This window comes from Triticum aestivum, chromosome 5A, assembly GCF_018294505.1.
Source record: "Triticum aestivum cultivar Chinese Spring chromosome 5A, IWGSC CS RefSeq v2.1, whole genome shotgun sequence".
In the NCBI taxonomy this organism is placed as follows: domain Eukaryota; kingdom Viridiplantae; phylum Streptophyta; class Magnoliopsida; order Poales; family Poaceae; genus Triticum; species Triticum aestivum.
Window position 1 is genome coordinate 406989878 of NC_057806.1, and position 22502 is coordinate 407012379.

Below are 22502 nucleotides of genomic sequence, written 5' to 3' on the forward strand. Positions count from 1 at the left end.
TGCTGTCCGTTGGCTGACGGCAAAGGTCTTTGCCGTCCACCAGCGGACAGCAAAGAGGACATGTGGCAGCTACCTGTGCAACATGGGGTGTGGGGGCTGACCTATTTAGCAGATTTGCCATCAGTCAGCAGACGGCAAAGGCCTTTGCATCTTTGCCGTCCGCTGGCTGACGACAACGATGCAAAGGCCTTTGTCGTCAGCTGGATGACAGCAAAGCACACCATTAACCACTTAATAGACCTGAACTGCCACGTGTGCCATCCAGGCTCTTTACCGCCGGTTAGCAGCCGGCAAAGCCCTTTGCAGCTTTTGACGTAGCCTATTCAGCCGGACCTGTTGCCATCTGCTGGCTGGCGGCAAAGGTCTTTGCCGTCAGCCATCCATGCCTTTGCCGTCAGCCATGGCTGATGGCAAAGTGCCTGATTCCTGTAGTGAATATGACCTAAACGGTAGTGCCACAAATATGTTGCACTATACTTATCAACTTTCATCTTTTGGCATCAATATTATGAATATGTGTATCACCACGATCGAGATTCAATAAAAATAGACCACTCTTCAAGGGTGCATGACCATAAAAGATATTACTTATATAAATAGAACAACCATTATTCTTTGATTTAAATGAATAACCGTCTCGCATCAAACAGATCCAGATCTAATGTTCATGCTCAATGCTGGCACCAAATAACAATTATTCATGTCTAAAACTAATCCTGAAGGTAGATGTAGAGGTAGCGTGCCGACGGCGATCACATCGACCTTGGAACCATTCCCGACGGGCATCATCACCTCGTCCTTAGCCAATCTTCGTTTAATCCGTAGCCCCTGTTTCGAGTTGCAAATATGAGCAACAGGACCAGTATCAAATACCCAGGTGCTACTACGAGAATTAGTAAGGTACACATCAATAACATGTATATCAAATATACCTTTGTTCACTTTGCCATCCTTATCTGCCAAATACTTGGGGCAGTTCTGCTTCCAGCGACCAGTCCCTTTGCAGTAGAAACACTCAGTTTTAGGCTTGGGTCCATACTTGGGCTTCTTCCTGGGAGTGACAACTTGCTTGCCATTCTTCTTGAAGTTCCCCTTCTTTCCCTTGCCCTTTTTCTTGAAACTAGTGGTCTTGTTAACCATCAACACTTGATGCTCTTTCTTGATTTCTACCTCTGCTGCTTTGAGCATAGCGAAGAGCTCGGGAATTGTCTTATCCATCCCTTGCATATTATAGTTCATCACGAAGCCTTTGTAGCTTGGTGGCAGTGATTGAAGAACTCTGTCAATAACACTATCATCTGGAAGATTAACTCCTAGCTGAGTCAAGTGGTTATGATACCCCAAACATTCTGAGTATGTGTTCACTAACAGAACTGTTCTCCTCCATCTTGCAGGTATAGAACTTGTTGGAGACTTCATATCTCTCAACCTGGGCATTTGCTTGAAATATCAACTTCAACTCTTGGAACATCTCATATGCTCCATGACGTTCAAAACATCTTTGAAGTCCCGATTCTAAGCCGTAGAGCATGGCACACTGAACTATACAGTAATCATCAGACTGCGTCTGCCGGACGTTCAAAGCGTCTACATTAGCGGGAAGGGGCTTTTCACCTAGCGGTGCATCAAGGACATAATTCTTCTGTGCAGCAATGAGGATAATCCTCAAGTTACGGACCCAGTCCGTGTAGTTGCTACCATCATCTTTCAACTTAGCTTTCTCTAGAAATGCATTAAAATTCAAGGGAACGGTAGCATGGGCCATTGATCTACAACATAGATATGCAAAAACTATCAGGACTAAGTTCATGATAAATTAAGTTCAATTAATTATATTACTTAAGAACTCCCACTTAGATAGACATCCCTCGAGTCCTCTAAATGATCACGTGATCCATATCAACTAAACCATGTCCGATCATCACGTGAGATGGAGTAGTTTTCAATGGTGAACATCTCTATGTTGATCATATCTACTATATGATTCACGTTCGACCTTTTGGTCTCCAGTGTTCCGAGGCCATGTCTGTACATGCTAGGCTCGTCAAGTTTAACCTGAGTATTCCGCACATGCAAAACTGTCTTGCACCCATTGTATGTGAACATAGAGCTTATCACACCCAATCATCACGTGGTGTCCCGGCATGACGAACTGTCGCAACGGTGCATACTCAGGGAGAACACTTATACCTTGAAATTTTAGTGAGGGATCATCTTATAATACTACCGCCGTACTAAGCAAAATAAGATGCATAAAAGATAAAAATAACATGCAATCAAAATATGTGACATGATATGGCCATCATTATCTTGTGCCTTTGATCTCCATCTACAAAGCACCGTCATGATCTCTATCATCACTGGCTTGACACCTTGATCTCCATCGTAGCGTCGTTGTCGTCTCGCCAACTATTGCTTCTACAACTATCGCTAACGCATAGTGATAAAGTAAAGCAATTACATGGCGATTGCATTTCATACAATAAAGCGACAACCATAAGGCTCCTGCCAGTTGCCGTTAACTTTTACAAAACACGATCATCTCATATAACAACGTATATCACATCATGTCTTGACCATATCACATCACAACATGCCCTGCAAAAACAAGTTAGACGTCCTCTACTTTGTTGTTGCAAGTTTTACGTGGCTGCTACGGGCTTCTAGTAAGAACCGTTCTTACCTACACATCAAAACCACAACGATGTTTCGTCAAGTTTGCTGTTTTAACCTTCAACAATGACCGGCCGTAGTCAAATTCGATTCAACTAAAGTTGGAGAAACAAACACCCGCCAGTCACCTTTATGCAATACAAGTTGCATGTCTGTCGGTGGAACCGGTCTCATGAACGTGGTCATGTAAAGTTGGTCCGGGTCACTTCATCCAACAATACCACTGAATCAAAATAAGACGTTGGTGGTAAGCAGTATGACTATCATCACCCATAACTCTTTGTGTTCTACTCGTGCATATCATCTACGCATAGACCTGGCTTGGATGCCACTGTTGGGAAACGTAGCATGCAATTTCAAAAAAATTCCTACGCTCACGCAAGATCTATCTAGGAGATGCATAGCAACGAGAGGAGGAGAGTGTGTCCACGTACCCTCTAGACCAAAAGCGGAAGCATTAGCTTAACGCGGTTGATGTAGTCGAACGTCTTCTCAATCCAACCGATCAAGCACCGAACGTACGGCACCTTCGAGTTCTACACACATTCAGCTCGACGACATCCCTCAAACTCTTTATCCAGCAAAGTGTCGAGGGAGAGTTTTGTCAGCACGACGGCATGGTGACGGTGATGGTGAAGTGATCCGCGCAGGGCTTCGCCTAAGCACTACGTGAATATGACCGGAGGCGTAAACTGTGGAGGGGGCGCCGCACACGGCTTGGATCAATTGATATGTGTTAGAGGCGCTCCCACCCCCGTATATAAAGGAGGGAGAGGGGAGGAGGCTGGCCCTAGGCGCGCCCCAAGTAGGAGGAGTCCTACTTGGGCTCCTAGTAGATTCGCCCCCTTCCTTTTACCAGAGGGGAAAGGGGGAAGGAGAGAGAGTGGGAGGAGAAAGGGGGGGCGCCGCCCCCTCCCCTAGTCCAATTCAGACTCCTCACTTGTGGGGGGTGCACCACCCCTATGCGGGCTGGTGTGCCTCCCTTCTATGGCCCATATGGCCCATATCTTCCCCCGGGGGGTTCCTGTAACCCTCCCGGTATTCCGATATGTACCTGATACATTCCAAAACACTTCCGGTGTCCGAATACTATCATCCAATATATCAATCTTTACCTCTCAACCATTTAGAGACTCCTTGTCATGTCCTTGATCTCATCCGGGACTCTGAACAACATTCGGTCACCAAATCACATAACTCATATAATACAAATCGCCATCTAACGTTAAGCGTGTGGACCATACAGGTTCGAGAACTATGTAGACATGACCGATACACCTCTCCAGTCAATAACCAATAGCGGAACCTGGATGCTCATATTGGTTCCTACATATTCTATGAAGATCTTTATCGGTCAAACCATAATGACAACATACGTCATTCCCTTTGTCATTAGTATGTTACTTGCCCGAGATTCGATCGTCGGTATCTTCATACCTAGTTCAATCTCATTACCGGCAAGTCTCTTTACTCGTTCCGTAATGCATCATCCCACAACTAACTCATTAGTCACATTGCTTGAAAGGCTTATCATGATGTGCATTACCGAGAGGGCCCAAAGATACCTCTTCGATACTCGGAGTGACAAATCCTAATATCGATCTATGCCAACCCAACAAACACCTTCAGTGATACCTGTAGAGCATCTTTATAATCACTCAGTTGCGTTGTGATGTTTGATAGCACACAAGGTTTAATACCGCTATTCGGGAGTTGCATAATGTCATAGTCAAAGGAATATGTATAAGTCATGAAGAAAGCAATAACAATAAAACTTAACGATCATTATGCTAAGCTAATGGTTGGTTCTTGTCCATCACATCATTCTCCTAATGATGTGATCCCGTTCATCAAATGACAACTCATGTCTATGGTTAGGAAACTTAACCCTCTTTGATTAACGAGCTAGTCTAGTAGAGGCTTACTAGGGACACTGTGTTTTGTCTATGTATTCACACATGTATCAAAGTTTCCGGTTAATACAAGTCTAGCATGAATAATAAACATTTATCATGATATAAGGCAATATAAATAACAACTTTATTATCGCCTCTAGGACATATTTCCTTTAGACCTCTCTGCTGATCCTAGGTAGGGCTGCGACGTGTTGATCTTCCGAGGCCAGACGTTGACCCAAGAAAGTGTGTCCGGCCAGAGTAATCAAGCGTGTTGGGTAATGTGGTGCACCCCTACAGGGAGGTTTATCTATTCGAATAGCCGTGTCCACGGTAATGGACGCTCAGAGTTGTATTTTGATCTATTACAACTAGAAATGGATATCTGATACATGAGATGGTTATGTTGGCTTCGGGATTGCTTTCTCGCAAGGAGTCGAGGAAGGATCTCTGGGCATTAATGCTACAACATGTTTGATAATTATAAAATGCTATTATGTACTCTTCTGAATGCTGCAAGGTGCTTGAAGATGCTTGAAGATGACAGTCTTTGATAGGCTAGGCTTTCCCCTCTCTTCTGGCATTCTGCAGTTCAATCCACAAATACAACCCTTCCATTTGATACTGATGCATATTTAGTATAGATCTGATGTAAGTCTTCTGAGTACTTTGGATGAGTACTCACGGTTGCTTTGCTACTTCTTTTCCCCATATACCCGGTTGCTGCAATCAGATGGTAGATCCTAGGAGCCAGATGCTGCCACGCTGACTACTGCTACTAACCCCGAGGATGCCTACTACGTGGAGACCTCCGACGACCAGGAGTAGTTAGGAGGTCCCAGGCAGGAGGCCTTGTCTCTTTGATCGTTGTTGCTTTTGTGTTTGCCTTCTTAAGGCAGTCTTGCTTAACTTATGTCTGTACTCAGATATTGTTGCTTCCACTGACTCTTGTGTATCGAGCTATGTATTCGAGTCCTCGAGGCCTCTGGCTTGTAATATAAAGCTTGCATTATTTCAATTTGTGTCTAGAGTTGTGTTGTGATATCTTTCCGTGAGTCCCTAATCTTGATCATACACATTTGCGTGTATGATTGAATTGGGGGCGTCACAAACTGGCTGCACCTTGCGGATCTTTTTTGAGGTGGTAAACGACCTCAGATGGAAACGATCCCAAAATCAATCTTGACTGTCTTGACGAGACGAACAATTTTTATGTTGAACATTTTTTATCAGAAGCAATCTTGAGGGTTTTTTGGCTGTTTTCCAAAGTCTGCAACAGAGAAATCCAAAACCCGCCGGATGATTATCCCTGGAGTGTCCGGCCATCCTTAGAGAAATCCAAAAACCAGATGATTATTCCTGGAGTGTCCGGCCATCCTGATGCGGTCGCGCATTTTCAGCTCTAACTTTTGCATACGACCTCGGATTAAGACCATTTTTACATCAAAATCAAAAATTTCGACAAGGCAAAGACAATCCATGTAGAAACTTTTCTCATATGGGGCCGTCTTGGTGTCTTAATTGGCCGAACAATAATCTGAATACAAAATCTTAGTACTTTGAGCATAGTTTCAGCCCTTGAGATGAGATTGGATGGAGATGGCCCGAACTTCAAAGACGTTCATGTCGACGATATGGAACTTTTTCAAGTAGATCAATTCTCCATTTGAGGACATCTTAATCAAGTTCTTGACCGTGCCAAAATCTGGTGTCAATAGCCAGATGGCCCATCGAGTCGGCGCAAAAGACCATGTTGCTGAACACAAAAAGCTAGTCGGGGGCATAAACACTCCCATGGCCATTGGTGCAGTTGATGTGCAGATGAGCCATCGATCCTTTTGTTGATCACACAGCAAAACTCTCAATGAAGCACCAGTTTCAGTGTCAAAACCGGCAGACCTCGGGGTAGGGGGTCCCGAGCTGTGGATCTCGGATAGATGGTAACAAGAACAGAGAGACAATGTTTTACCCAGGTTTAGGCCCTCTTGATGGAGGTAAAACCCTATGTCCTACTCTTGTTTATATTAATGGAGATGTATCAAGTGCAGAGTTGATCTACCTCGAGATCGTAATATATGGTCTAACTCTAGGGCTAGGTGAATGATATTGCGTTGATGTCCCCTCTACGGGCTAAACCCTACGGCTTATATACACGCCAGGTAGGTATCTAGGGTTACAAGGTCGGTATCTAGGAGCAAGGCGGCAGGAGAGATCTTGGACTATACGTCAAGTCTTCGGTGGAGGTAGTCTCGATCATGCCTCCTACACACAGCCTCCGGAGTCCACCTTGATCACGAATGAGGGCCCATCGGCCCAACCCGAGGAGCATGGGCCGACTAGGTTAGCACCCCCTAGTCTAGGACACAGTCAGAGGGGGTGAGCGTCGGGGTACACCACTTGTCCAGTCCTTTGACCGGCCGACAGTGGCTGCGGCCCTTGACACTGTATCCTTCCTGAAGGCTCCGTCGCGGTGTTCCCTCTTCTATCATCTTGCTCCGGTTGAAAACCTGATCTTCGGGATTGAGCAATGGTGGCTATCCATGGTCGTATCCTTCTGGGAGGCACCGCTTTGGAGTCCTGGCTTCGTTGTTGTCCAGCTCGCCTCTTTATTATGGATGCTCATGGTGGAGATCTCCGTCGGCTCCAAGCGGTCTTCCTCGCTCATCTATAGTTTTCTTGGTTGTCAGTGGTGTGGTGTGTCGGTGCCCGGCACCGTTGTATCTTGCCTTGGGTGTGTGTGTTCGGTGCGGTGGTGGTGTGTGTTTGTATCGGTCTCTCGGTTGTAACCAGTGATGGTTGCTTTATAATATAAAGCAGGGGAAACCCTTTTTCAGTAATCCCTTTCGGTAGAGTTGCTAAAATTATCAGCAATACCTTGGTGACTTGCTCTACTTATGGGTGCCGCATATGCGACCGATGGTGCAACTGGGCTGGGCGGATATCGTGGCGCAGACACCCCATCTCCGGAAGTGGAGGCAACAGAAAGCGTGTTGGGCAGGACGATGAGCAACGAAGAAATGGCTGGCGTCAATGGAGGACAGAGTAGAGCACGAACACTGGAGCGGTGCAGAGACACCTAGTCGAGAGCGGCAACCAGAGTTAGGGCTGGGGCATCAACACATACAACGTGTCGAGGGCGATGGTTGTGCCGTAGCCAATAGACATCAGGGAGAAAGGACACTCCATCGAGGATGTGGCGCGGTTATCGAAGCTAGGGTTGGGCGGCAATGATTTGCTGCTACAAATCACAGTTGAGGTCGAAGATCGTGACTCGCGAGGGGCAGGACCTCATGACATGCGAGGGGTAGAATGTACGTGATGATGATTTTACTTTGGCACAACATTAAGTATGTGCCATTTGATTGGTGACAGACCATACAAGGAATAGATAATATGGGATTTAATTACATGGATTACATCCTATGACAATGGTTGTCCTGTTACAATAAGTTGGATGTCCCTAAAAAATGTAAGCCGCTTCTTTATAAATAATAGAGAATTAGAGATAGAGATAATTTTATACCCATCCTCTCTCACCTGACATCAGGAGTCTCGTGTGCTCACAGAAGAGGAGAGATGGTTGCGTAGAACTCTGAAGCACCTGGTACTTGGATTAGCTTCCCTGGAACGAACGATTATGAGACAACGGTCGCGGTTGAGATGGCTGCAGGAGGGAGATGCCAACACCAAGCTCTTTCACATGGTGGCCAATGGATGGAAGCTGAAAAACTTCATTCCTGCGATCTCCGTGGCAGGAACCACCATCACGGACCAAGCGGCCAAAGAGGAGGCTTTTTTCGAGGCATACAGCAAACTGTTGGGGAGTTGTGGCTCACGTGAGCACACATTAGAATTGGACTATCTGGGCATTGAGCCAATCGATCTGGCTGACCAAGATTTGGTCTTACAGGAAGAGGAGATTTGGAAAGTGGTGAAGGACATGCCCTCGAATCGCACGCCGGGGCCAGACGGGTTCATTGATATTTTCTTTCAGAGAGCATGGGCGATTGTGAAAGGTGACATGATGGCATCGTTGAACAAGCTTTTCCTCAACAATGGGAGATGATTTGGAAGGTTAAATTAGGCCCTTATCACCCTGATCCCTAAAAGGCCGGAGGCTTGCCATATCAACGACTTTAGGCCGATCTGCCTGGTTCATAGCATTCCGAAGTTAGCGTCGAAACTTCTTGCATCTCGGCTATGCCCGCGCATGGGAGAGTTGGTGCATGCAAACCAATTGACGTTCATTAGGGGCCAGAATATCCATGATAACTTCTTACTGGTCAGGCAACTTGCGAGAAATCTTCACAAAAGGAAGATAAAGGGAGTGATGCTGAAGCTGGATATCTCGCGCGCCTTCGACTCTTTGTCCTGGTCGTTCTTATTCGAAGTGTTGCGCGCCAAGGGTTTCTCAAGCACTTGGAGATCATGGATTGCTACTCTGCTTAGGACGGCAAGTTCGAAAAGTGGTAGTTAACAGATGTGCTGGTAGGAAGTTTATGCATGCATGTGGACTGAGGCAGGGGGACTCCATGTCGCCCTTGCTTTTCGTCATTGCGATGGATGTTCTCACTGCTATGGTAATGAAGGCCCAGGAGATAAATGCAATCAGCAAAATCCCTAACCTCGCTCCGATTCAGAGGCTCTCTCTGTATGCTGATGATGTTGTTATGTTCATAAGGCCATGGAGATCGGATCTGTGGTTTGTTCAGGAGGCACTCAGAATCTTCGGGGAGGCATCGGGCCTCAAGGTTGACTTCGCCAAATCCTCGACCGTTATGATCAGATCGGAGGATGCAGAGGAGGAACTGGTGCGGCAGTCCCTGCCATGGAAATTAGAGACTTTCCCCATTAGGTACCTGGGGCTGCAGTTGGGGATCAAACAGCTCTCGCGATCGGAATGGCAGCCTATTGTGGATATCGTGCTAAAGATGATGCCAGGCTGGCAGAGAGGCCTTGTAACCAGGCCCGAGCACCTCATTCTGGTGAACCAGGTTTTTTGTGCTAGGCCCACTCATCACCTGATCGTGGCGGAAGCCCCGAAGTGGGCGCTGGAGAGAGTGGACAAAGGATGTCGTGCGTTCTTCTAGGCAGGGACAGAAGAGATTCAGGGCGGCAAATGCACGGTTGCGTGGCGATGGGTATGCCGGCCCAAACAGCTGGGAGGTCTAGGCATGGTGGATCTATACAAACAGGGGGTAGCTCTCAGATTAAGGTGGGAGTGGTTGAAGCGCACGGACAGCTCGCGGCCTTGGCAAGGTCTCAACTACAGCACAGACAAGCAAGTTATGATGGCTTTTGACAGTTTGGTCAGATGGGAAGTTGGGGAAGGCTCTCGGATTCTGTTCTGGAGAGATCGTTGGGTCAACGGTTCATGCGTGAAGGAGATTGCCCCGTTACTTGTCAAGAAGGTCCGGCAGCAGGTGGTTAACATGAGGAAGGTTAAGGAGGCCCTACATTTACATGCCTGGACACAAGATATCGTGGGTGAGATGAATACAGAGGAGCTTTTGCAGTTCATCCGACTGTGGGAAGTCTTGGTGCAAATGGAGCTTGTCCCCGACACCGAGGATAGCCCGATCTGGCAATGGGATGCGAGCGGCAAGTACTCGGAAAAATCTGCTTACAAAATGATGTGCGAAGGGGGAGTCCGATTCCAATGTGCCTCGGCTGTCTGGCGTAGTTGGGCCATACTCACCTGTAAACTCTTCATGTGGCTTGCCCTTCAATACAGGGTATGGACATCGAATTGTCGACAGAGACATGGACTGCAAGACCACAGCTCGTCTTGCTTCCTATGCGACCAGGAGGAAGACAAGGTGGATCATATCCTCCTGCAATGTGTTTACGCGAGACAAGTGTGGTTTCTGTGCTTTAGGCGGATTGGCATCACCTAGCATTGCTACCGACCAGGGAAGACACGTTAGGAGACTGGTGGGTGGCTGCCAGAAAACGCATAGACAAGAGATACCGGAGAGGATTCGATACACTCTGCACGTCCGTCTTTTGAAACCTTTGGAAACAGAGGAACGACAAGGTATTTCACAACAACAACATCGTCAATGAGTGAGGGGCGGCCGATCTAATTCATCGAGAGATCACGCTCTTGGCATCGGCAAGAGGAAGAGGAGAGCAATATGGTATAGAGTAGTTGCCTAGTGTGTGGAGTGGTGGGGTGGATGTGCCTGCCGCGTGTGGCGGTGCATATCGTTTGTATTTATTGTGTATAACTCTCTTTCTTCTATAAAGCTAAGGTACGCAATGTGCGTACTCTAAAAAAAAATATTTTTTTGAAACGGAGGCAAAAGATTTGCCTTATCTCATTAAATAAGAAGAGGAGAACAAAGTCGGTTTGTTAGATGACCACAAAGATTTGCCTCATCTGACGACAATCATTTCGCTAATTTTGAACATGTCTGTTTTTTAATAATTTGACACATTTGTATTTTTAGCATACATAGGGAGGTTTTTTTTTGAAGCTGCATACATAGGGAGTTAGAAATAATGAGGTACACAACTTAAACAAAAAACATTTGTAGGTAAACACGTAAAAATTCGAATTCGTGAACTGTAGTGAACCTCCTAGGTTGCGTAAGCCAAAATGTCGAGTGAACTGTGAACCTCTCGAGTTATCTCAAGTCGCGAACGACACGATGGCGCTGAGCCACCTCCGCCATGCGCCGCTCGCGCTCCGCCTCGCGCTCCCGTCCATCGCCTGCTCCTCTCCCGCCACCCGCCGCCTCTTACTCTTTGCGCCGGCGCGCCCGTGGCGCCTCCTCTCCACCGCCTCGAAGCCGCGCTCGCTCGCCACCGCCGCCGCCGCCGAGGCCGACAACACCAGCGCGGGCACGGACGGCTTCTTCGCCGAGGACAGCACGTCCTGGAAGTCCCTCGGCATCTCCGACCGCGTCGCGTCCGCCTTGCACGGCACTGGGCTCGAGAGACCCTCGCTGGTCCAGGTAACTCTTGCTGCAACTCGCCGCTACTGGTCTCTGCACACTGCGTGCTCGACGAAATGCCTGAGCCCGCGTTGCAATGTTTTCATATACCTTTTCAGCGTCAGCTTTTCATTTGGTAGATCGAACCTCCTATGTGTTTTCATGTACAGTTGCCGTATAGGGATGATTTGGCCCGGTCTCCGTTCATGTTAAGTGATCGAGCAGTCTGAGCTTGTAATATTCTTCAGTCCAATGTTAAATAACCTATCGGTCCACCCCCTGTCTCTTGGAAACACGGAAGTCCTTTCTAGTGCAGAATTCATGTGCGCTGCTAGCTGTTGTGAAGATTTTAGCTTTCTACATCACATGCCTAAACTATATGTGGTGATTAGTTATATATAAGTAGCTGTGGATGCCCCCTACCTGTTCTTGCTCGTGGCGGATGTCCTCCAACAGCAGATCAAGCAGGATGGAGTGATGATGCACCCTCTGGTTGATGGCGCCCCACCGCTTGCCCTTCAGTACGCCGATGATACCCTCATCATCATGCGAACTGAGTTGGGTGTGGTTAGGTGCCTAAAGGACATATTGGACGACTTTGCGGTCGCGAAGGGGCTGATCATCAATTTTCACAAGAGCACGGTGGTGCCCATGCATGTTCAGGACAATGACCTACGCGACATGGTTCAGGTGCTGGGCTGCGGCGTTGGGAGCTTTCCTCAAGTCTACCTCGGTCTGCCGCTCTCCAACCGCAAGCTCTCAATGGACGACTTCCTCTCGCTCATCACCGAGCGCTACCTCTCCGGCTGGTGAGCGCAACTGCTCTCCTTCGGAGGGCGCCTTGTCCTGCTCAATGCTGTGCTGGACGCGTTGCCCACCTACGCCATGGCGGCGATGGAGCTCCCTCCGTTGGTTCTCTGTGCAATCAACGCCCTGCGTCGCTCCTTTGGACCGCGTCGGACAAGGCGTCGGGAGCCCAATGCCTGGTGGCCTGGGATAGGATGGTCCGCTCCAAGGAGGAAGGCGGGCTCGGGGTGCGTGCACTGCCAGTCCAAAACCGCTGCCTCCTGATGAAGCTGCTACATCGCCTACACTCACGTCAGGACGCGTCCTGGGCCCGCTGGGTGTGGACTGAGCTCGGACGCTCACTGCTAACCCTGGTGGCGGCGTCCTCTCTCCCAGGCCCTCACTGGTCCTCTCTGGACCAGCTCATGCTGGTGTACAGAGCGATCTTCCGCGTCTCCATCGGCGACGGGTGCACCACCGCGTTCTGGCTGAACTCGTGGCCGCCCGGCGGTGCTCTGTCTGTGCAGATGAGCTCGCTCTTCTCCCACACCACCATGCCCGCGGTTTCCGTCACCCGTCATCGCATTTGGCTCTATGGCGTGTTTGTACCCCGTTTGAACCACGCCGGCGCCCGGGAGCGCGGCGCCCTGCTGCCCATCCTTCAGGAGGTGGGCCTGTCGGTGGCCCCCGACGAGCGGACCCTTTGCCATGGCTGCGCGAAGGACGCACTGCTCTCCTCGGCCGGCGTCTACAGCTCAGTCACCTTGGTGGCGTGCAGGTGCCCTTCGTCGACTTCGTGTGGAAGAACTACGCCCCCAGCCGGGTCCGTTTCTTTGCCTGGCTCCTGGTTCAGGCTCAGATACACACGAGAGACGTGCTCCTGCGGAAGCACATCATCGCATCGGCAGGCGCTGGCTGACCCCTCTGCACTTCGCCCCTCGAGACGGCTGATCCTCTCATCTTCAGCTGCCCCTTTTGCTCGTCGGTTCTGGGAATTTGTAGGTCTGAATCAACGGGATGTTGCCTCCGTCAGGTCACTCCACCTGCTGTCTCCCCCATGCTCGGTGCCAACGCGAACAGGCCCCACCTTTCTGCTACTTTGCTGCTGGCAATTGTGGAAGCGCCACAACGCGGTTGTCTTCCAGGGTGTGCCGCCATCGATCCTCCGTCTGCTGAAACTCTGCAGGGAAGACGCCGTGCTGTGGAGGGTCTGGCTGCCTGTAGCTCTCAAGCCAGCAGCTGATGCCGCCGTAATCGAATCAATTGCTTGTCTTTGCAAAATTACTGACATAGTTCTTCTACAAAATTACCGACAACAATTTAGCTAAATGAAATTGGATTCAGTATTTTCTTGTGCCCCTTCTCCAGTTTGCTTGTCTGGTGCTAATGTACTGTTCTTGCTGGAACTTGTGTGCTAGTAGAGTTCCATATATTATTCTATATTGCTTTTGTTAGAGCATTGTGTTGCGACAAATGAATACTTTCCTAAAATGTCAACTGCTGCAATGCAGGCAGCTTGTATACCACATGTTCTTACATCGAACGATGTAATTGTTGCGGCAGAGACTGGCAGTGGCAAAACACATGGTTACCTGGTTCCACTGATTGAAAAACTGTGCACCAAATCTTCCTCCACAGAAGATGGTCATTCTGAAAACATTGCTGCGAGAACAGATAACATAGTGTTGGTTTTCTGTCCTAATGTCATGCTGTGTGAGCAAGTTGTTTCAATGGCTAATTCATTACTTGATGTATCTGGTGAACCACTTAAGCGTGCTGCTGCAGTTTGTGGGCCAAAGGTATGGTCTGCCTTTCTGTCATATATGATACAGTACTTGATAGCTTGGTAAACTCATCACATCTTCTTGTTTTCCGTATGGATAACATGAGACTACATATGTCACATTCTACAACTGAATGTCTGTTTCAATACTTCATCATTTCTGTAGTGGTATATTCCCCAATTTACACTTTGGGTCTAAGGACTTAACTAAACATGGGTCTTTCGTTATGTTCATATTTCTAAAACACTGTTAGATTAATAAAACATATTCTGGCACAACATGTGCTTATTTTATGGTTTTTGATTTATATTGTATCTTCACAGGGTTGGCCAGCAGTTCGCCCAGATATTCTTGTAGCCACTCCAGCCGCTCTTTTGAATTATCTATTCGATTATGACCCAGAGAGGAGGCGGAGGGAGAAGTTCCTACGCAGTGTAAAATACATCGTAAGTACTCTAGCGGGACTTTTTTGTGTGTGTGCAGACATCTTTGGCATAGCCAGATTAGAAATCTTGTTGTTCCATCCTATCTTTTATTTAATCTTGAGTTGCTGGATATACTTGGCAAGGTTAGGCTAGAATTTTGTGCTTTCCTGCAATTTGGAGAAGAAAGTATTTTGAATGGTTTCAACTCTCTAAGTTAAGCTGTAATTTTCTGTGTATTTTTTTCTTGTTTCTTATCGTTTTCTACATTTGCATTTCTGTTGGCTTTTTTGTCTTATAGCAAGTGTTTGAATTACAGTCTTTGACCTTGAGACAGGGAGTCCTAAAACTAGCTGATTTTGAACAGGTATTTGATGAGGCAGACATGCTACTTTGCGGAAGTTTTGAAAATCAGATCATTCGTCTCATCCACATGCTGCGGTTTGATGAGAAGTTACTTTCAAGGGCGGAAGATTCTGGAAAAGAAGTAGCGCTCGAAGGTTCTGATGAATATCATGAGGATTCGGGTTCTGAGAGTGCTGAAATTAGTGATATTGATGATGAAAATGAAGATGGTCATATTCAAGATGGAGCAGTCAAGGTTGAGAATGCTCATGTAGGAGCACGCAGGGATTGGAGAAGGGTTAGAAAAGTTTATAGGCGCAGCAAGCAATATGTCTTTGTTGCTGCCACCCTCCCTCAGAGTGGAAAAAAAACTGCTGGTGGTGTGCTGAAACGTATGTTTCCTAGTGCTGTGTGGGTTAGTGGTGCTTATCTGCACCGTCACAACCCTAGGTATGCACTATGTCTTACAATAAGCTAGTATTCTTCCGCTTGGAGAGATTTCTCACTATTGCCGGGTTTGTTAGTCGCAGTTTTTTCCAAAAATCTCATATTTGTTTCTTATTGTACCTTCCTATTCGCACCTTCACTACATTTGATACACAGTGTACCATATATGCAGACTGGAGAGAAGATGGATAGAGGTTACTACTGATACACAAGTTGATGCGCTTCTGGATGCAGTAAAGTATGGCCTGAAGAGTGAAGTTGACCCAGAACTTGGTCCAAATCGAACTATGGTGTTCACGAACACCGTCGACGCTGCTAATTCAGTCTCTGACATATTGCGGAGAGTTGGTATTCCATGCATCTTGTACCACCGTGAGAGCTCCCTGGAGGAAAGGACAGCCAATTTACAATCTTTCCGGGAGAATGGTGGCGTGCTCGTCTGTACTGATGCTGCCGCTCGTGGGCTTGATGTGCCAAATGTTTCCCATGTTATTCAGGTACGGTTAGACCTCGCCTTTTGAAATGTCTGCATGTCTGGCGCTGCACTGCTGTTGCTTGTCTGTCACAAGTAGCATTGAACTTCCTATCGTATCTACTTGTGGTGTCAGCACAATACTTCAAAATCTGTACACATGATGGCGCAAAAAGTCATGCATTATGCACACCTGCTATATATGTGGAATACTAGTATTCTTAGAAAAATGTTTATAGTTATTACTACTATGATGAAGTCTAAACCCTACGTTAAGATACTCACGCTCCTTTGCATCATCTCGTCAGAAGTTCTTTTTAACGCTTCTACCTATACCTGCAGGCCGAGTTTGCTGCTTGCGCTGTGGACTTTTTGCACAGGGTGGGTCGCACAGCTAGAGCTGGCCAATCTGGAATAGTGACTAGCCTATATACAGATGCAAACTGTGATCTCGTGAGAGCAGTTCGTCAAGCGGAGGAGCTGGCCCAGCCAGTGGTAAGACTCTTCTCTGTTCTACTCATCATCATGTCATGCAGTGTTACTTCATGTTGTACAGAAATTCTTACAGAAAATAACCTTTTTTCTTGGTATAATCAGGAGAGGGCGTTCAGTAGAAAAAGAAGTTTCCGCAACAAGTTGAAGAAACAAGCTCGACTGCGTGAACCTGCAACGTTGCTGTCTTGATTTATGACTTTTGTCGCCTTTGATGTGTAGAAACAAGGAGTTACTCACAGTCTTATGTTTTTCTAGTGGCCTAGTTCTGCCATTTCATTTTGTACTGTTATAAGATTCAGAGACATGTTCAAAGAATGAAATCATGTATGTTTCTTCATTTGCAGTTGTTCAAGTGTAATTTTCTTTTCTCAATCTGACCACACATGCTTAAGAGCATCCCCAACAGCCGCCCAACGCCCGGCGCGATTGCTAAAAATCAGAATACAACGCCGGGTGAGCTAGCTTTTGCGCGCGCGGTGCGCTAGCTTCAGCGGCCGCCGCAAAATAAAAGCGCGCCCGAGCCGCTCCAGCAGGCACGCTATATTTCATCTTTTTTTAACTACAATTTGATACACATTTGGCTTCGATGGTACAAATGTGAGATAGCTCCGTCACATAGCCTGCTCCTATGATATAAAATAGTGCATAGATAGTTCATAGCTTTATCCTATGATAGATAGATAAAACAAAAAACTACTACTACCCGTCATTCTCCGACTCGGACTCTGCCTTGGTGATGTCCTCCTCCGACGTCTGAGCGTAGGCGTCAAGGAACTGCTCGTCGTTGGAGTCCCAGGACGACGCATCTCCTAGCGCGATGTTGAATTTAGCGCCCGCCTTCTATGTTCGCTTGTCCTCGCGATAGGCTGCTCGCTCCTCCCTCTCCGCCCTCCTCTCGGCGAAGAACTGTTGCTCGTTGATGACGTCTTGCGGGAAGCGTTGGCGCCACATCGTCATGGCTTCCTCGTCCATCTCAGCCAGGCTGAGACGGCGCTCCCGCCTCCGGTTCTCGCGATGATAAGCCGTGGGGGAGGCGCCAACTCTTGCGCCCGCTCCCGCGTTGCCACGTCCGGGGAGTTCATGTCCCAACGGGACCGCCGGAGGCGCCACGCCGCGGCGTCGTACGCGCGGGCGCCCTCCTGGGCAGTGTCGAAGGTTCCGAGGCCAAGGCGCACGTCGCCGGATCGAATCTCGGCGGAGTAGGTGCCGGACGGACGCACGCGGACGCCGCGGTAGCCCGAAGCTCCCCGGCGGCACGGCGGCATGGTGGCGTGGTGGCGGCGTGTCGGCGGCGAGGAGAGAAAGCGGTAGAGGGAGCAACGAGAGAGCGGCAGAGGGCGCTGCAATTTTATAGACGCGCTGGACGCGGTGCGCCAAATCTAGCGCGAGAGCTCCCGCCTTTTCCCACGCTTGCTAGCTTTCCGCCTCTGCTGGAGCGCGCGAAAACGTCCTGCGCGCGCTAAAATGCCCTAAGAGTTGAGTATCTTTTCCGTGTAAGTGTTAAAAAAACATTTTACATTATGAGACGGAGGGAGTATCATATTATGATGTAAGAGATGAGCAAAATTGTATGTAAAACAGATTGTACATTGTTTGCCACCATCCAGCCGTGTTGAGAACAATCAGCCTTGTAGTAGCTGACAGATAAGCTTGCTGAGAACTATTTCAACATGCTTGGTAAAGATAATATGTAAAAACGTGTATATATGTAAAAAGATCGGAAGGATGACCTGTCGCTCTCGATAAAGGATGACACATACACTCGATAAAGGATGACACATACACTTTCTACAGTCACGCCGTCACTAACTTCAAAGTTAGTGTTATGTCATCCTCTTATACCCCACAAACGCGTCCAGTAGGTAGACTCGGTGCATACGGTCCGGCTCTACAAACCCAGACCAACCGTTCTGAAATCCCATGCGGCAGGTGCACGGGTTCACCGTGCCACCTTTCCCGCATGCAGTTACAGGGTTGTTTCCTGCATATGGCTAAATTTTGTGGTCCGCACACATACCGCGACCCCGTCCGTTCCCCTCATCTCTCACGCCTCTCGAGACCTAGATTAGGGCGCCGCCGCCGCAACCCCAACCGGAGATGCTCCCTCGGCGGAGGGTTTTGACGCGCACGGGCGTGTCCCGCCGGCTTCTGCGCCGCGTGTGGCCCGAACACCAGCCATCCTGCGGAATCTCCCTGGCTTCTGCGACACCTGTGGACGGAGGAGGGGGAGGCCCTGAGCGCCGGTCATCCTTGCGAATATCTCCATGGCAGAGATGGTGCAATGGTAGCTGACTTCTATGGTCGGCCTCTTTCGACGTGTGACAACAAACTGGTCTGGTGAGTTGATCTGACTGATGGGAAGTACGGTGCATCGCAGCCCTGCTCCGGTGACTGTTCTCCATAGACTCCAGGCTGGCAGTATAGTTCTTGTAGATCTGCCCGAGGAGCGTCCCGCTATGGCGTTGACCGCCACAGATCTGAAGGTACTGGTGGGCAGGGGCGGAGCTTCGTTGCGACTGAACCGGGCCATGGCCCGCCCAGGAATCTCGTGATTATTTTTTATACCTATCCTTTGCTTCGTAGCCTACTCGGCCTAGTTACGATCGATCCAAGTCTCGAGGTTTGGCACGCCACTAGGAGCAGCAACTGCCAGCCGGCTACACCGCCACCAGCAACTCGCGCAGCTCAGATCTCGCGTCGGAGAGCCAGCGCCCATCCCCCTTCCAGGCTCCCAAGTCCCATCTTCGGCCCTTCCCCGCGGAGATCGCACAGCCTCCTCGCCGCTAAATACACGCTTCCTGCTGCTTGCTCCACGGCTCTGCCTGCCTTCTCGCGACCTCGCCATGGCGCCATCCTCCCTTCGGCCCTTCCTTCCAGGCTCCGGCCTCCACACCGGCCAGTTCTGGCCCTGGCCGTCGGGATGCTGCCGCTGTGTCGCCCAGATCATGCCTCCGACCCTTGCCTCCTCTGACCACTTCAAAATACACTGCGCTAGCAACCAACTAGATTTGCCGGTGCGCTGTTGAGTGCCGACGCATAGTAGAGCTCACTCAGCTCGATGCAAGGTTTTTCAGTTGCGACTTGGCGAGTCGCCGCGAGCCCTGCGGCTTGGCGATTAGTCGACAAAAGTCGCTGTATAGTCACCATAAGTCGCTGTATAGTCGCGAGTTGCCCTGATTTTTGGAAAACGACTTGGCGATTAGTCGGCGACTATACAACGACTAAAAAACCATGGCTCTATGTTCACCTCCTGATGCCGCTGCCGCTGGGTAGTTTCTAAATATCTCCAGAGCAGCATGCTTTTGTTATGAATTGAGCAACATTAATGCATTTTATTATCAATTCATATGTAGAAATACACGATAAAGATATATTTTTCCTTTGTTCCTAACGCATAATATTTTTTGATAAGTGCATTTTAGTGTATGGAGATCATTGAAACGAGGCATAATAAGGTAGAAGATGAGTCTCTTAGTAGTAACTTGTTTGCTAACCCATCCCAACCGAGTTCTCTAGCTGGTGATGCTGCCTGGATCTACTCGATTTGCTAACGGTTTAGGGTGGTCTTGCCTGATGATAATCCAGAGTAAGCGCAGATACCTGATGCAGTATGGCGACCTCAGCTTGCATGATTTAGTTTGGATCAGGCGAAGCTCTATTGATTTGTGTGCTGTGCTAGCACCAGTAAGGCTATTGCCTGAGGAGATTGATTGCGATAAAATAGCACAAGGTTTAGATATGTGAAGGGTTACAGTTGAGAGTATCGTATGGCAATATGGTGTGTTCAACATATTCGTGTCTTATCTAGATGAACTAGCAGAATTAACTATGTAATTGAGTGGGTAGTAGAATAATTATAAACATTTAGTTGTATTTGGTACAAGTCTACGCTTTTATGGTATTTTAATTTTTTTTTGCAATTTATGATATACAATTCAAATGTTTGTCATTGAAACTTTAGTATACTTCTCAAAATCATGAATTTAACATGTTGACTTTTTACTGTTTCAAAATATAGTACATACATATCTTTTCTTAAGTCAAACTTTGCAATGTTTGGCCAAGTTTATAGCGAAAAATACCAGCATCAACAATACAAAATAAATATAATATGAAAATATTTTTCACATTGTATATCATGAATTTAACATGTTGACATTGTAGATGTAGATATTTTTCTCTGCAAACTTGGTCAAATTTGCAAAGCTTGACATTTGAATTTTTTTTCTTTATGTTCTATATTTTGAAACATAAGGCTTGTAGCATTAACAATGGAACTGTGTTGCTATTGTTGCCACCACTAAGGGGCTGAGAATGATATTTTGCTTCGAGGAGTCTGGACAAACCGTGGATGATGAATGATTTTATGGATAAGTGAAGTTACTTGTAGAGAATTACATTGTTTTTACAAGATAAATTGAAATGTTTGTGTGTAAAGGTAACTAACATAATTAACCATGTAATTGGGTGTTCATTGTATCATCATCATCATTATTAAAATTTCTAATGTTTCTCATTCTTATTTAAGCTCTTTTTTTGTTATATGCATACGATTCTACAACATTACAAAATAAGCTTTTGGAGATCATGCTATACAATTCTAATATTTGTAAGTAAAAAATTAGTATAAATTGATGGCCTGACCTTGATTATTTCTTACTCTCGTAACTAGTAGAAACATAACTAGAACTATCCACATAATTGTGTTGCTATTTTAAAATTATCTTTGAAAATACAGTGTTTGTTATTAAAAAAAATTGTCGGACATGTTTCACATATCTATCCTTCTTCATAGTTGCAAAATGCAATTGGAGTTGGTATAATTGATAGTTAAGTCATGTTGGTGTTACATGCTATTATTGTGTGTCATTTCGAAATAAACTTTTATACTTCTTATCTCTTAATAATTTAAGATTTTGGGTACCTATTTATTCTCTATTAATAAATATGTAGGTTTTCTGTTATCTTACTTCATGTGTTTTCTCTGGGTTGATGATATTTGTTTTTTTATTTTGTCCTTCATTACGGTATTGTGTTTTCTCTTCTCACAAAATGGAAGTGTTGCCATCGTACTATGCTCCATATATTTGTGGTTTGTGTTATATATGTGATTTTGTACTCATTACATAAAAAAAATAAAAATTCAGGAGAGCTGGTTGTAGTTTTGGGTACTTGGGAATTATATTTCCACCTTTTCAGGTATTGACACCAATACCATCTCCTTGCTGTTAACTAACCAAATTAGGTCTGCATTTGGCTAGATACTATGTATAGTTGTATATGTTATACTACCTCCATGTTCAACTCCTAGATATAGTTGGGTACGCTATACATCTCTACACATGGTTAATCTTAATCCCTAGAGGTGGGGATAGGTGCTTTAAAATAATTACAGTGGACATGGCACACGGCTAACAAATGTTGGTGTGTCACTACTAGATATAGAATTTTGTCATTAGTAACAATTTTTTTCAGATTTTTTTTTCGTTTTTTTCTTAATCTCAAGTCATTATGTCTTAATCTCGGGTCAAATCGCACTCCGTGGTCAAACTTCCCGAAAGGTCACCCATCCTCACACTACTCCAGCCCAAGCACGCTTAACTTCAAAGTTCTATCCAACCCCAGCAACAGCTCACTTCACAGGCACTTGTTGATATATGTAACATATCAATCCTATTATACCTTATTGATGTCTAGGACTTTGTTCATGTTCATGACTATGATGAAATTTTGAAAAATATTTCAAACTTTCCGGTCATATTACGTATCATTTTTTGAATTTTTTTTTTAAAAAATTCAAAACCTTTTTTTTTGAATTTTTTTGCCTCTAGATCTTGAAAGCCCCATAACTTTTTTTGTGTTAGGTTTTTGGGGATTTTAAAAATGTTTAACGGGGTGCACGGGTCCACCATGCCACCTTTCCCGCATGCAGTTACAGGGTTGTTTCCCGTATATGGCTAAATTTTGTGGTCCGCACACATACCGTGACCCTGTCCGTTCCCCTCATCTCTCATCTCTCACGCCTCTCGAGACCTAGACTAGGGCGCCGCCGCTGCAACCCCAACCGGAGATGCTCCCTCGGCGGAGGGTTTTGACGGGCACGGGCGTGTCCCGCCGGCTTCTGTGCCGCGTGTGGCCCGAACACCGGCCATCCTGCGGAATCTCCCTGGCTTCTGCGACGCCTGTGGACGGAGGAGGGGGAGGCCCTGAGCGCCGGTCATCCTTGCGAATATCTCCATGGCAGA

The 22502-nt window shown here is 47.0% G+C and overlaps 1 pseudogene across 1 annotated transcript; it reads left to right on the top strand.

Annotated features, from left to right (window-relative positions):
• The first annotated feature begins 12376 nt into the window (after positions 1 to 12376).
• LOC123103658 (DEAD-box ATP-dependent RNA helicase 22-like) lies at positions 12377 to 16594 on the top strand (annotated as a pseudogene). The gene is made up of 7 exons (XR_006449907.1): positions 12377 to 13500; positions 13804 to 14091; positions 14400 to 14522; positions 14866 to 15293; positions 15463 to 15787; positions 16105 to 16257; positions 16360 to 16594. The product of XR_006449907.1 is annotated as a DEAD-box ATP-dependent RNA helicase 22-like (transcript).
• The last annotated feature ends 5908 nt before the right edge of the window (positions 16595 to 22502 follow it).